Here is a 16,297-nt window from a genome sequence, read left to right on the forward strand (position 1 = left end):
ATTTTTGTATATTAATTATATTTTAAAACACTGAGACTCATCTTGAATCTCATGAATCTAGATTGTTAATCCTACTTTGTTCATTTTAATAGTAACACTAATTGAAAGTTACCAACTGTTGAGTACAGAATAACATAAGTAATCATTATGCCATACTTTTCAGGTAGGCACTGTTACTATTCCTTTTTGAAGATAAGGAAATTAAGGTACAGAAAGGTTAGACAATTTGCTAAAGTCTGATGCTTACCAGGCTAACGAGCTGGTCTTTTAGTCCATTCAGTTTGGCTATAGAATCTATGTTCCAAACCACCAAGAAATAATGCCTTTCATCTGACCTGAAGATGACCCCGTAGAGTTTTATAGACTGGATCTTAATGCAGTTCAGGTGGGTTGCTTTCTGTCAACTGAGTGTTTAGGAAACACCTGTGATAAATTTTTGCCTTTTAAGCCATCCAGCATCCATTTCTACTTCCCACTAGCACCCCGAGATTTTCCTGGGAAATTATGTCTTTCACAACATGTGCAGCCTCAGAAGGAAAGTGAGTTAGGGTTAGGATGTCCTCTCCTTCAGAAGCTTAAGGGGACCGGGAATCTATTTCATTATCATTTATTTTGCTTTATTTGTATAAATAGGCATGCCTAGCTGACCTATGCTCCCCCAACCAGATTCTCTCTCAGGACTTTGAAATTTAAGTAAAATGTCACAAAATGGAAAAGAAAACCAACCCCCCACCCCTTTACTGATTTAAGGAGTGGTGTCTGAATCAGACTATCCAGCGGTTCTTGCTTTGAAGACTTTCTCTAGGTGAAAAGTGCCTTTCCTTTCAAGCTTGTTTTCCCACCCTCCCTTCAGTCCTAAGTGCTTTCATATCCTTATAATCAGTCCTTTTCCAACTTAAATTACAGAGTTGGGTTTTGTTGCTTTCCAACTATTTTATTTATATGTGGTAGGGAGAGAATAATTAGTAATTCTTTGACTGCCATTTTTCAGGAAGAAGTGTTATTCATTGGCTAATAACTTTGTCCTCTCTTTGGAGAAGGAAATGGCAACCCACTCCAGTGTTCTTGCCTGGAGAATCCCAGGGATGGCGGGGCCTGGTGGGCTGCCGTCTCAGGGGTCTCATAGTGTCAGACCCTACTGAATCGACTTAGCAGCAGCAGCAGAAAAAGCAAGTGGAGAAGGCAATGGCAACCCAGTGCAGTACTCTTGCCTGGAAAATCACATAGACAGAGGAGCCTGGTAGGCTGCAGTCCATGGGATTGTGAAGAGTCGGACATGACTGAGCGACTTCCCTTTCACTTTTCACTTACATGCATTGGAGAAGGAAATGGCAACCCACTCCAGTGTTCTTGCCTGGAGAATCCCAGGGACAGGGGAGCCTGGTGGGCTGCCATCTATGGAGTCGCACAGTTCGGACATCAGCTGCCACAAAACACATAGCTGTTTTGAAAGATGAATAATCTATGTCAAAATATGATGCCAGAAGAGAAGGAAAAAAAGTAATGTGGAAAAAATGTAAAATATTTATTAACTGATATTTCAGACACTAATCCTAGAAGAAAGAGGGAGAGAGGGAGAGACAGAGGGAAAGTGTGCCTCCATGATTATTTGGAAAAAAAAAATTATCCTGTTTCAGGGTTTCCCAGGAGTTGAGGTAGTAAAGAATCAGCCTGCCAATGCAGGAGATGCAGGAGACACAGGTTCAATCCCTGAATTGGGAAGATCCTCTAGAGTAGGATATAGCAACCCATTCCAGTATTCTTGCCTGTAAAATTCCATGGACAGAGAAGCCTGGCAGGCTACAATACATGGGGTCGCAAAGAGTCAGACATGACTGAGCACGTGCGTGCATGCACACATGGACACACACACACACACATACACACACACACCATCTTGTTTCAGGCAGCCTCAAACAGAAAATTCAGCAGAATTCAACTAAGACAGCATGTCAGACTTAGATCTACATATGTGTTGAAAAGTGAGTGTTAAAATGGATTTCATTTCTGGAATGTGAACTCCAAATCCCATACTTAAAAGGCAAATTAGAAATCTAATTTGATTAGAAAATCTCTCTGTACAGAATGCATGAGGGTAAAAGCCTCAGTGCTCAAGACAGACCTGCAGCTCTCATAACCTTTGTCAAAACTTCTGTGAGCACTTATTCAAGTTAAACACTGAGTAGTCACAACCACCAAATGGGACTCTTACACTCCAAGTATGTAAGAGGAAAATTAGACCATACAGGGAGGAGCCAACTCCCTCGTGCCAGTTACTGCACTGGATGATCTGTGTACATGTTCTCATTTCTATGATCCTAGGGTGTAAGTAGTATAGTCTACCTAATTATACATACAGTATAATTATAATTGCCATTGTAATTGATCACATTCATACATACTGTGTTGATGCCACAGTAAAATGGATTTCCCACTGATTAACCTCATCTCTGGAGTTTTTCTGAATCAATTGCTATAAAGCCTTTATTTACTTTTATCTTCCTCACTTTTCTCCCTTCACTCTCAAAACTTGGTTGAGGGGAAAAAAAAAAAAAGATGCCTATGGTCATGAGTCTAATCTGCCCTCCTTTGACTCAGCCATCCTAATTTTCTTTTTCCTATTTCTCTCCACCATCTCATTTCATAGCTAAAACCTTACTTTTACAACCCTAGGAAACAGGAATTTGTATCAGTTGTCTCTGACTTTGTAATAAATCACCCTGAAATATAGTCATTTTAAATAAGCCATATTTGTGAACTCGTGGTTTGGGTGAGGGATCCAGGGCAGCTTGGCTGGTTCCTCTGACTCAGGGTCTACCACAGGTCACAGTCACCTCAAGGCTGAACTGGAACAGGATCTACTCCCAAGCTCATACACACGGTTCCCTCTGGAATGGTGCACTGACTACAGTCTTCAGGCTGTCCTCAAGTCCTTAACTCCTTGCTCATCTCCAGGGCAGCTCACTGCAGCCGCTGGATTCAGCAGAGATCGCCAGCGAGAGATTGAGAGGGAGCACCGCAGGGTTTCCTAGACTGCTCTTGGAAGTGACATCACTTTTGCTGTATTCTCTTCTTTAGAAGCAAGTCACTAAAGGAGGGGATTGCACAAGGGTGTCAATTCCAGGAGGCAGGGATCATGGGGTGCCATGTAGAAGCAGCCTATCACACCACCAGCAGTTGTAATAAACTCCCTTCTGTCTAACAGGCTCACCTGCCAGCCATGTAGATACCGCAGGCCTGTTGTAGTCAGCCCTCCACCTCTGTTACTTTCAAATGGGGATGTTCACAGCTTTATTTCATAGCTCTTTAATAGCTTTGAAGAGAAAGCAGTAAGAGTGAGTTAGCATTAATTAGTTTTTCTCTGTGAACTAGTCCCTTATAGTTAAAGGCAGCTTTTGGTTCCTGAAGAATTTCCCTCATTTAGCCACTCCAGTACTCTTTCCTGGAAAATCCCATGGATGGCAGAGCCTGGTAGGCTGCAGTCCATGGGGTCGCTAGGAGTCGGACACGACTGAGCGACTTCACTTTCACTTTTCATTTTCATGCATTGGAGAAGGAAATGGCAACCCACTCCAGTGTTCTTGCCTGGAGAATCCCAGGGACGGGGGAGCCTGGTGGGCTGCCGTCTACGGGGTCACACAGAGTCGGACACGACTGAAGCAACTTAGCAGCAGCAGCAGCCTAATCTTAGAAGTAAAAAATTTGGACCTCATGATGCAACCTCAGTCTTAGAGTAACGTACACACAGTTTATGTAACGATTACTTACAGGGTAATTTGAGATGAAAGGATGCTTTTACCCAACAAATTGGAGTTTAAATCATTAAAGAATGATTCATTACATAACTTAAGAAATAAGGGGGACTTTCCTGGTGGTCCAGTGGTTAAGGATCCATCTTCCAACGCAGGTGACGCCAGTTCTCTGGCCAAGGAACTAAGACCCCACATGCCTCAGGGCAACTAAGCCCTCAATGCAGCTTCTGAGCCTGCGCACTCTAGAGCCTGTGCTTCACAGCTAGAGAGAAGCCCGAGTGTCCCAAAGAGCCCGCACTGCAAGGAAAACTCCGGCATGCTGCAACTAAGAACCCACGCAGCCAAATAAATAAATATTATAAAAACAGAAAATAAGGGACAAAGGTATATGAACAGTGAATGTTGTTCATCTTTTTATAAATTCCTTGACAGGATACAGAGCATCTCATTCTGTCTGTAGCCTCACAGTGTTCTCTTCTCTCTGCCCCCACACCTCCACCATGTTGGACATTTGGGCCATGCTTGTTAAGTGCATGGGTAAATATTTTATATTTTATAATGCAACAGAGTTATGATTTCAATATTTATGTAATCTACTAACCAAAAGTAAAATAAGTCTTACTCACCATCATAACTTGAAATCAAGCTAGATATGTTTTATAAATTTCACAGAGTAACACATAAATAAGTCTAGGTGGCAACCAGTGGAACTGGCTGGAACATAAACTGTGGAACATAAATAAGAAAAAAGAAAGATTTCTTACAGAAAAAGAGAGTTTATGTGTTTAGACTCCAAAATACTGAGAAATTACATCTAGGGCCCTATGTTCTGAAGCTCAAATCACAGAAATTCAAATATGGGATTTTAAATGTAATATATAGTTCACATGACACTAAGTTTATTAATATAACTTTCATTTAAGACTATTCTGAATTGTGGAAAATTTAAGTTGAACAATATACCTATTGTTGCTTTTATAGGTCATAAACTACTAAATACAATTTCATCAATTTCAGTAAGCAGTCTGTGACTAGGAAGCAAAAAAAAAAAAACACTGGACAACTAAAGGGAAAATTCTTTAGAATAACTAAAAGAAAGAGAGGAATCACTCCCCCTCATTATTCAATAAGTATATTTACATCAGTACTGCTAAGGCACTTCAGTCGTGTCCGACTCTGTGCGACCCCATAGACGGCAGCCCACCAGGCTCCCCCATCCCTGGGATTCTCCAGGCAAGAACACTGGAGTGGGTTGCCATTTCCTTCTCCAATGCATGAAAGTGAAAATTGAAAGTGAAGTCGCTCAGTCATGTCCGACTCTTATATTACTAATCTCAGGGAAATACAAGTATGACACAGAAAACTCTGAGAAAGTGAATTCAGTATAGAACATTAAAATTATTTTGAGGTATCTATGTGTACTCAGTCGTGTCTGACTCTGTGTGACCTCTTGGACTTGTAGTCCACCAGACTCTTCTGTCCATACAATTTTCTAGGCAAGAATATTAAAGTGGGTTGCCATTTCTTCTCCAGGGGATCTTCCTGACCCCTCAGGATGGAACCCTTGTCTCTTGTGTCTCCTGCATTCTAACCATTGTGCCACCAGAGGAGCCCTATTTTGAGGCATATTATTGTATAATATAGTTAGTCTCATCAAGAAAGCACAACCAGTTCCTATAGCTCAGAGGAGAAAGATCACATATGCTAGAAGCCACATGTGAAGCCAGAGAAGCTTTTTATCCCATAGGTCTACAGGACCATAAATTGTATTAATCTCAGTTTCATAATAAAACAGAGCACTTCAGCCCATTCTTATCTAGATCAGCAGTCAGCATCCCTTCAGTAAAGGAGAAAGTTCAGCTCTCAGAATCCTTCTCTACTAAGAGACTTCAACAGATTTCTCATGTTGTCACTTAAGTCTTTATCTGGGAGAAGGATGTTGGTGAATTTCACAGAGCTGAGTCAGAGGCAAGTTCTGCAAAGCAACTCCTCCTCTAATCTGACAGTCACGAGGCACTCCTCTGGAACCAGTTTCTGGTTCATGCCCTTTCTATTATGATAACTGGGAAAATAAGCAGCTCATTACAGAGCCTACTCACTAGAAAAATTCACAGCCAGACCCACTGATTAAATCACATTGAAATGCGGGCTGCTCTTGTTCCTGTGCTCAGGTTATTCCAGGTTTTCTTTCTATTTCAAATTTATGATCTCTAAATGGGAAAAAAAAGTGGTATAATATATTTAGAAGTGATGTATGAAACTTCCTATTTGAAAACTTTAGAAGAGTAAGTTTTCAAAGGAAAGGAAAATGATCCTAAAACTAGATTTGGCATGATTTTTATTAAGAAACACCACCCTGGTTTAAACCTAATGAAATGATAGGTTAGGCTCAGGGATTTTTAGAAGCTGCCCATAGATTTAACTTCAGACACATCTATCAAACTTTGATTATCCTGTGCATGTATTTTCTCACCATTGCCTTTCCAGGGTCAGGAATAGTAGCACTCTGACTAAAATTGCACTACTGCTAGGCCATACCAAGTCAACTGTTCACAGATGGTGGATTAACACCCAATGGCTTTAAGACTGATTACATGCAACACTGAGAGGTAAAGGGTAGCGGTACACAGCTCCTCATATGAGCCATAAGGGAGCACAGTGGGCAGATTAAAGTGCTATGAAGTCAGATTTACTGGGTTTGAATACCAGCTTTACCACTTGCATGACCCTAGGCAAATCCCTGAAGCTTGCTACACCAGAGTCTACATCTGTAAAATGGTAGTAGAGTCTTTCCTCTTAGGAATGCTGGCAACATAAGAGGAGATAATGCTTGTACAGGGCTTTGTCCATTTTTAGTGTAATCATTCTGACAGCACTGTTCACACAACCTCCTTTGCTGGGAACAAGATCTCAGTTACCAAAGCTCCTAGGAAAATTGAATTCCTTTGTATAATTTTCTGACACTTGCTCACAACTCTGGAAGAAACAGTTCACCTGGACAGAAGATTAAATGTTAGAAGACTCTTCTCCCTCTTCTGGAGATCATACGAACATTAGCAATGTTTGAATTAAAATGCTTAGAAGAAGAGCTAAATTGCTCTGGTGGGAATATAAAAGAGTTGCTCTGTTTCAGGCCAAATATAATTTCAAAAACATGGCTGTCTACTTGCCCTATCACTGAACACTGACACTGAAAGGCAACGTTACCATTCCTAAGCCAATTAAGATACTATCAATCCATTTCAGTGAAAAAGAGGAAGAGATATCTCTGATTTATGTTCCTATGACATTGGCCAGTAAGAGCATTGCAACTAAAACTGGGAGAGTCATCCTGGCATCAGTGTAAGTTAGGGCTTGACTGTGTTTCATTATAACCTTCATTTGACTGGTGTTATTATTTTTGGCATAGCAATATTAAGTTTTTTTTTTTATTCACAATTCACTCCAAAGTCTTCAAAAGCTTTTTGTTAATAAGGACATGGGTAGGTATAAAAATAAAACCTCAAAGCAGAGACCTACATAAAAGTTTATTCTTACTTACATAAAAATTCAAAGATCCAGGACTGATGGGGTGCCCCTGTTCTTCTAGACATGAATTCTAAGGTAGCAGATCCAAAGTTCGCTATTTTTTGCCAGCACAAAAAGAAAAGAGAAAGGACAAACACTTCATTTGTAAGGGATTTTCGCCACTAATTGCAGATACAATTCATTTGGTTTGAGTGTAGTCACATGTTTCTACCTAGGTGTTTAGGTTGGTGGCTATGTGTTCAGTTATAACAGAAAGGATTGTATTATAAAGAGGAAGAAAGAGAATGGTAAGTGTGGATCATCAGCAGTCTCTAGCACTGGCAACTTTCCCTAGTCAAAGGTAACACTTTAGTTTCTATCGCTTCCATACCTGCTTTGCTAAGTAAACTCTCCATAAACCATGCTAGCTACAATGGTTACAATGAGTTATTTGCAGTTTCTTGAATTAATTTTGTCCTTTGCATTTTGCTATCTTTTTCGTGCATCATTTCTCTCTCAAAATTCCATCTATTTTTAAGTCTTGGGAAGGTTTACATAGATGTGAGATAACCCATGAGGTTGGCATAATGGAACCAGTAGGAAAGAGTAGCAAGCCAAAAGGAGACCTGTTTACTCGAGCAAAGACTTCGCCACCATGAGGGCAGGCAGATAATGCAACTGGTTACATAAAGCTCCAGATCATCTGTACTAGTAGGATACAACTATAAGAGAGTTCAACACTGTGGCTGTTGTCCAATTAAAAAGTAAGGCAGTGTTGCTATTTTTTGTTTGTTTTTAATATAACTTTATTTATTTTAATTAGAGGCTAATTACTTTACAATATTGTATTGGTTTTGCCATACATTGACATGAATCCGCCACGGGTGTACATGTGTTCCCCATCCTGAACCCCCCTCTCACCTCCCTCCCCATTCCATCCCTCTGGGTCATCCCAGTGCACCAGTCTCGAGCACTCTGAATTGTGCATCGAACCTGGACTGGTGATTCATTTCACGTACGATAATATACATGTTTCAATGTTGCTATTTTTAAAACGCACAACCAACAAAGACCTACTGTATAGCGCAGGGAACCCTGCTCAACGTTATGAGCAGAGTTTTGGGGAGAATGGATCATGTATATGTATGGCTGAGTCCCTTCACAGTTCACCTGAAATTATCACAGCATTGCTAATTGGCTATACCCCAGTACAAAACAAAAAGTTTTTAGAAAGAGAAAAAAGCCTCCCCAAAAGTAAAGCAGTGTGTTCAGTAGCATAATAAGATTTTTTTCTTAAAGGGTGAATCCTGATAGATTATAAAGGCCAAAGGGTAAAGGGTCTAACACTGGGATAAAATGGACCTCAGATGTCTACACCAGGTAAGAAAGTTCCAGTAACTAGCGGAAGCATGAGGCATGATAAATGAGCAGAAATTAGGTTATAGGAAGTAGAGCAGCAGTCCAGGGATATGGACACACAGGGAACTGGAGAAAGACATAAACTTCAAGGTGTAACCAGAAGAACTCAGAATTTTCTGAGTCCCTTTTATGTCCTTGGACTCTAGAGCTGGTCCTCTAACCTTCTCTTGCCTATGACCTTATTCCCTAGATTTTCTCTCCATTTCAATGACTACTAACTCACAAAAGGAATCACTTTTCCCTTTTCAGAGGACAACCATTTTTGAGAAACATTTTTGTCTGATTATTCTTAAGAGTAGTTGATTCAGGCTGACTCCATTTGCTAAAGGCTGCAAATCATCACCCTTTTGTCCCTGAGATAGAACATTCCTTTTTAACTTTCTTACATTTAGTATTTTCAAATATAAATTTATGCCATAGTGTTCTGAATGATTTTTCTACACTGGCTATACAGAAAACTAGCACTTTACCATAAGTAAAAGAATTTTTGGTATGACTGAAAGTAAAAAACAAAAAGATTCAGAGAGGGAAACAGAGAGAGAGAGAGTGGGGTGGGGGAGAGAGAGAAAGGGAGGGCGTGAGAGAGAGAAACAACGTGTTATGTACAACAGAAACCCCATAAGATTATTAGATTTTTCATCAGACTTTGTAGGCCAGAAAAGAATGATACAAAATATTCAGAATGCTAAAAAAAATTCTATCCAATAATACTCCACCTGGCAAACTTATCATTCAGAATTGAAGAGAGAGTTTTCCCAGAAAAGTAAATCTAAAGGAGCTGATCACCACTAAATCTGCCTTACAAGAAATGTAAAAGGACTTCTTTAACGAAAAGAAAGGGTACTAATTGCTAACTAGGAAACATATGAAAGAATAAATCTCACTGGAAAGGTGAATCTATAGTAAAAGTAGTAGATTAAGTATGCATAAAGCTAATATAAAGATTAAAGGCAAAGGTGGTAAAAGTAACTATGATTACAATAAATAGTTAAGGCAGGCACATGTAAAACGAACATCAAAGATGTTAAGATATAAAATGGGATCAAATTCAATTTGCTATTAACTCAAAATAGACTATTATAGATATAAGGTATTATATGTAAGCCTCATGATAACTACAAACCAAAAACCTACAGTAAATACACAAAAGATGACAGGAAAGAAGTGTATTACTAAAGAAAGCCAGCAGGGTTTCCCTGATGGCTCAGTGGTAAAGGATCTGCCTGCTAATGAAGGACACATGGGTTTGATCTCTGGTCCAGTTAGAACCCACATGCTGCAGAACAACCAAGCCCACGCACCATAACTATTAAGCCTGTGCTGTAGAGCCGGGGAACCACAACTATTGAGCCCATGCACCACAGCTACTAAAGCCCGCACACCCTAGAGCCTGTGCTCTGCAGTAAGAGAAGCCACTGCAATGAGGAGCTCATGCACTGCAAAAAAAGAGTAGCCTCTGTATTCTGCGACTAGAGAAAAGCCTACACAGCAATGAAGACATGGCACAGCCAAAAATAAAAATAAATTAGTAAAATTATTAAAAATAAAGAAACTCAATAAACCACAAAGGAAGAGTGCAAAAGAGAGGAACTACAAATACAGCCAGTAAACAATTAACAAAATGATAATAAGTACATAGTTATCAATGATTACTTTAAATCTCATCAAACGAAATTCTATAATCAAAACACATAGAATGGCTAAAGAGATTAAAAAAAAAACAAGACCCATGTCTATGCTGCCTACAAGAGACTCACTGTAGAAATAAGGAGACACAGACTGAAAGCGAAGGGATTGCATTCAAAAGGAACCCAAAAGAAAGCTAGAGTAGCTAGAATTATATCAGACAAGATTGACTTTAAAACAAGACCGTAATAAAAGATAAATATGGGTGTTACACAGATATAAAGGAGTCACTTCAACAAGAGGATAAAACATTTGTAAATATTTAGGTATCCAATATAGGAGCACCTAAATATATAAACCAAATATTAACAGACCTAAAGGGAAAAATAGATGGCAATGTAATAATAGTAGTAGATTTTATTATCCCACTTATACAATGGATATATTATCCAGACAGAAAATCAGTAAATAAAATCATTGACCTTAAATGACATGTTAGACAAATGTACATAACATGTATACACTCTTCTACCCCAAAGCAACAGAAAACAAATTCTTCTCAATTGCACATGGAATATTTTCCAGGATAAATTATTTTAGGCCACAAAACAAGTCAATAAATTTAAGAGAACTGAAATCATAGCAAGTGTCTTTTCTGATCATCATGGCATGAAACTAGAAATTAATTATGCAAAGAAAACTGGAAAATTCACAAATGTAAGGAGATTAACCAAAATGTTACTGAACAACCAGTGGGTCAAAGAAGAAACCTAAGAGAAATAAAAAATACTTTGAGACAAACAAAAATGGAAATACACGAAAATTTGTGGGATACAGCAAAAGCAGTTTTACAACACAAGTTCATAGCAATAAATGCCTACCTCAAGAAACAGGTCTCCAGCAAACTTTACATCTCAAGGAACTAGAAAAAGAACAATGCACAAAGTAGAAGGAAGGGAATAACAATTGCAGCAGAAATAAATGAAACAGAAAGTAAAAAGACTACAGAAAAGATCAATAAAGTAAGAGCTAGTTCTGTGAAAAAATTACAGAAAATTGACAAATGTTAATCTAGACTCACCAAGAAAAAGAGATGATTCAAATAAACAAAATCAGAAATTAAACACATGATATTACAACTGATACAAAAGATCATTAAGACACTATTATGAATAAATATACACCAACAAATTGGACAACTTAGAAAAAATGGATAAATTTCTAGAAACATATAACCTACAAAGACGGAATCATGATGAAATAGAAAATATGAACAGGCTGATTACTAGTAGGAGTCTCAATCAGTAATCAAAAAGTGGATTGATAAGTAAGATGTGATATGTGTATATGCACACACACACAATGAAATATTGTGTGTGTGTGTGTGAGTGTGTGTGTGGACACTCAGTCAAGTCTGACTCTGCAGTTCAATGGACTGTAGGCTGCAAGGCTCCTTTGTCCATGGAATCTTAAACAGGCAAGAATACTAGAGTGAGTTGGCCTTTCCTACTCCAGGAATCTTTCCAAACCAGGGATTAAACCCATGTCTCTTGCGTCTCCTGCAATGCAGATGGATTCTTTACCACTGAGCCACCAGGAAAGCCATTGACGGATATTACTCAGTCATAGAATGAAATAATGCCATTTATAGTAACATGGATGGACATAGAGATAAGTGAAGTCAGAAGATAAAGATAAAAATTATATGATAACATTTATATTTGGAATTTAAAAAAAGTAAAATGAACATATTAACAAAACAGAAATAGACTCACAGACATAGAAAACAAGAGGGAAGGAAGGAGGGATATTTTAGGAATATGAGATTAAGAGATACACACTACCATATCTACAACACATAAACAACAAGGATTTACTGTTGTGAGGGAAATACTGACATATTCAATATTTTGAAATAACCTATAATGGAAGAGAATCAAAAGGAAGAAGATATATATATATAATATATATTATATATATATAATATGTCCCCAAATCACTCTGCTCTATACCTGAAATCAACACAATACTGTAAATCAATGATACTTTAAAAAAAAAATTCCAACAAAATTCAAGACCAGAAGACTTCACTACTGAATTCTACCAAACAGAATTAATAGCAATCTTTCTCAAAATATTCCAAAAATTAGTAGGAACTCTTTCAAATTCCATTTATGAGGCCTGTTTTACTGTGAAAACAAAATTAGAAAAGAACATAAGAAAAGAAAATCACAGGCCAAAAAATTTCTGATAAACATAGATTCAAGAATCTTCCAACAAAATATGAGAAAACTGAATTCAGTCATCATTTTAAAAGGATCATACATCATAATCAAATGGAATTTATTTTGGGAATACAAGGAAGGTCTAACATTTGCAAACCAGCCAGTGCAATACACCACACTAACAAAATGAAGAATAAAAGTCTTATGATCAGCTCAATAGATGCAGAAAAAGCATCTGACAAAATTCAACATTTATTTATGATAAAACCTCTCAGCAATGTGTGTATACAGTCAGAAGATTCAAATCATATTAAAATTTTGACTTTGTATATTTCATACATATATATGTTTATGCATATGTTTAGAAAGCAATTTTGCTTTGGTTCATTTAAGAAAAACACACATGAGTTTTTGGTGCAGTATTCCCACTGTTTTGCTAAGAATAAAATGTGTATGTATGTAAGAGCTATGAAATATGAATTCTATAATTTTTATGGACTCTACATATGAATTAAATGAATATATATATACACACACATATATATTTACACACACACACACACACACACACACACATATAACATGGTGTATAGGCTGCATCTGGGCCACAGATCCCGTATGGGGGAATTGACCTGATTTTAAGAAACTGGGACAGAGAGTGCTAACAAAATTCCTACTTCTGTGAGGATCTGTTCATAAACTGAGGCATATCTGAACCTGCAGGATATTGACTTCATGAGAGCTTCCTTCATGAAGGTAGGGAGGTCCTCAACATGAAATAAAAATAAGTGGGCTTTAGGCATATCATTAAGCATTTATTTTGATTATTCATACCCTAAATGTTAATGTACACTTACTATTTAGACTAATTCTGAGAGAGTTTTATGGAGAATACATGTCTTTAAAACAGCTCTGAAAAAGGCAAGTTTCAACATCTTATGACATAAAAGAATAGCTGCAATTGGAATTTTTTAAAAATTAAAATATATGTTTTACTTTCCGCTATTTCAATCTTCCATCTCCCAGTACAAGCCAATTATGGCTCCAAGGCAGACAAGGAGGGTAACTTGTGCTCTTTAGCTTGATGACAGCCTTTAAAACAACAAACAATATAAAGAAATGAGATGGGTAATTCCTTTGTTCCCTGTGGCAGCCAAGAAAGTACACTGCTCAGAATCCTCTGAGTGAGAACCAGATGCAAAGGGTACAGTCAACTGTTGGCCTCTAGCTAATGTCCGGTCCCAGGGCAATTTGATAACTGAGTGTAGCAGGGAAACTCAGAACTGGTCATCCCTTCCTGAAAGAGAACTCTGCATTGGGTCGCCTACAACTTCCTCATAGGTACATCACATTCAGAGATTCTTCCTTCCAAATATTCCTTCTTTCCCCTAACTCTTCCCATAAGTGGCAGACCTATGTCATACTCTTAAAATATTTACCTGGCTCCTTCTCCTTTCTCTCACTTTTATTTTTCAAAAGCACTGCCTTCAAAGATTCCCTTGCAATTCTAATTCCATCCTGGTGTCTGTTTCCCAGAGGACCTTAACTGACTCAGCTCCTACTGAAGTGCTAGATGGGAAGGGACATCTGTATGACATCCTACACTTCTTCCATAGTGTAGGAGAGCTACTTCCATGCGCTACAATGGCCTAGCATCAGGCACTGATGAGAAAGAAGGAGGATGTTATGCAGGGCAAAAACCAAAACTCATCCGTCCTGGTCTAGAGGAGTGTGGATGGGAGTGAGAGGTTGGAAAGGCTAGGCATGAATAAGGTATAAGAACCTGTTGGGAAAGGCACTCTGCCAAGGGACATAAGACCTCCTGCATGTTCCTGCTGAGTGTGGCAAGAATTCAAAGCCTTGACTTTTTTTACCTAGATCATTTCTCAGGGTTGGATTGGCAGCGAGCAACCATAGGGAGGATGCAACGTATCCCTGCAGAACAAAGACAAAACTTAATATAAAAAACAACAGATTTCCCCAAATCAGTCATTTTAGCAGTGAATCAAGCCCAGAGTGGATTCAGTATTTACCTGAAGGCCACTGTGTCACCTCCATGGAACTTGGGGGACAGGAGAAAACAGTGCTGACACCATTCTCATGCTACTCTGTGTTATGAGTAATAAGTCCTTTATCCCTTATCTAGGGATCTTGTGTCTTGTGACAGCATCTATGAAACAATAACAGAGTACTTCAATAACTTGTAAGTGAGGTAAAATGTCAGACCTTGACACCTTTTCCCTTTCAGTTCCTTTAAAATGCCAGAGCATACAAAAGTGGATAAAGAGAAGAGGTCACTGTGGGTAAAATAACCCACATCCCACCTGGAAGAGTTAGGGGATCCTACAATATAAATGGTCCATATACTAACCTGGGACTAAGTCTCACCAAGAAACCTGGTGATGCAGTGAGAGATTAGGTAAACAAAGCCTAGACATTGGCTCACAAACTACACAGGAGTCTCCACTGAACACATGGAGTTGAATAAAACTACCAAAAGAGGAAAGAAGTGAAAGAGAGTTGAGAGTGGCATCCAGCTAACTCCCTAGAAAAGGTAAAGTGGTACCGAGGTGGACGATGTGGGCTAAGCACTTTTTGAGGGGCAGAACCAGATTCCAGTGTAACTCAGCTCCAGGGAATTTGGGAGGGGAGGTTGAATCATCAAGGTTTTGGGAAAAAATGAGTTATTTTAATAGCATCATAATTCTACTGAAGACTCTAGGAGCCCAAGGACATTCTTAGGCACGGCTTGGATATGAAGACATGTACATTCACAGTGACACAAGATCACATGTCTTCCTTCCCACACAGCCTTGCACCACTTCTGCCTGAGAGACCCTGAGTGGGAGGTAGCCGCCTGAGAGACTGAGAATTAGTGTCCAAGAAGGACTGTGGCCTACCTACAGGTCTGTCACAGTCATTTCATCAGACCAAATGGTAATAAAAAGTGCTCAAGTGTGTCTTTATTTTTTTTCTGATACCTGGATTCTCAGAGCTTGTGAAAAGCACATGGGTTTGACAGAGACAATAAAGAAACCAGTGTTTTCTGCATATCCAAGTTGTAACTGGAGTACAGATCTATTTTATAAAGTACCATGCTATATCCCCAAGTTTTTCAGACTCATTTAAGTAAAGGCTAGAGTGAGTAAGAAATAGAGCTAAGTGAGGTAGGTGTCTGAGCCATGAAGTATAAATACTACAAGATGTTGTTTTTATTCAGGAAATAGGGGAGATTCAAGTCATACAAATTCCTACACGCTGAACTTTCCAGGATGCACATTTCCTTACATAGACCAGTCTCCTCTCAGTTTCTTCAGTTAAGTCAAAACAATGTGTTCCTCCTTCCCCATATATTTTTGCTTGTTAGTGTATTTCTTGAGCTGTTTTCATATTATTTCTTTCCTTTCTGTGAAATGGTTTTTTAAAAAAACTTGGGACCACCAAGTTGTAAAGATGTATGTTTTTACCTGACAGTTATACCACAGGTAGACTGTCCAGTTAAGTTGAGAAGAGTGAACCAATAGCTTGTATTTGTTTTTAAAAGTAAATTAATCCTGGATAAGAGTTGCTTTTTTTTTTTTTTTAAGGAGTTAGTCCTTGACCACTAGTTTGATACCATCTCTATTTTGGGTGACCTGTTTCACCAGCAGGCCTGTTACTCTCCTTGACTAACTGTGTTAAGTGCTTATAATGGAATAAATTGCTTTTCTACATAAAAAAAAAAAAAAAAAAGTACCAGGAGTTGAGTGCAGCAAGGTAAAAATATTG

The sequence above is a fragment of the Bos mutus genome, chromosome 4, assembly GCF_027580195.1.
Source record: "Bos mutus isolate GX-2022 chromosome 4, NWIPB_WYAK_1.1, whole genome shotgun sequence".
Taxonomy (NCBI): domain Eukaryota; kingdom Metazoa; phylum Chordata; class Mammalia; order Artiodactyla; family Bovidae; genus Bos; species Bos mutus.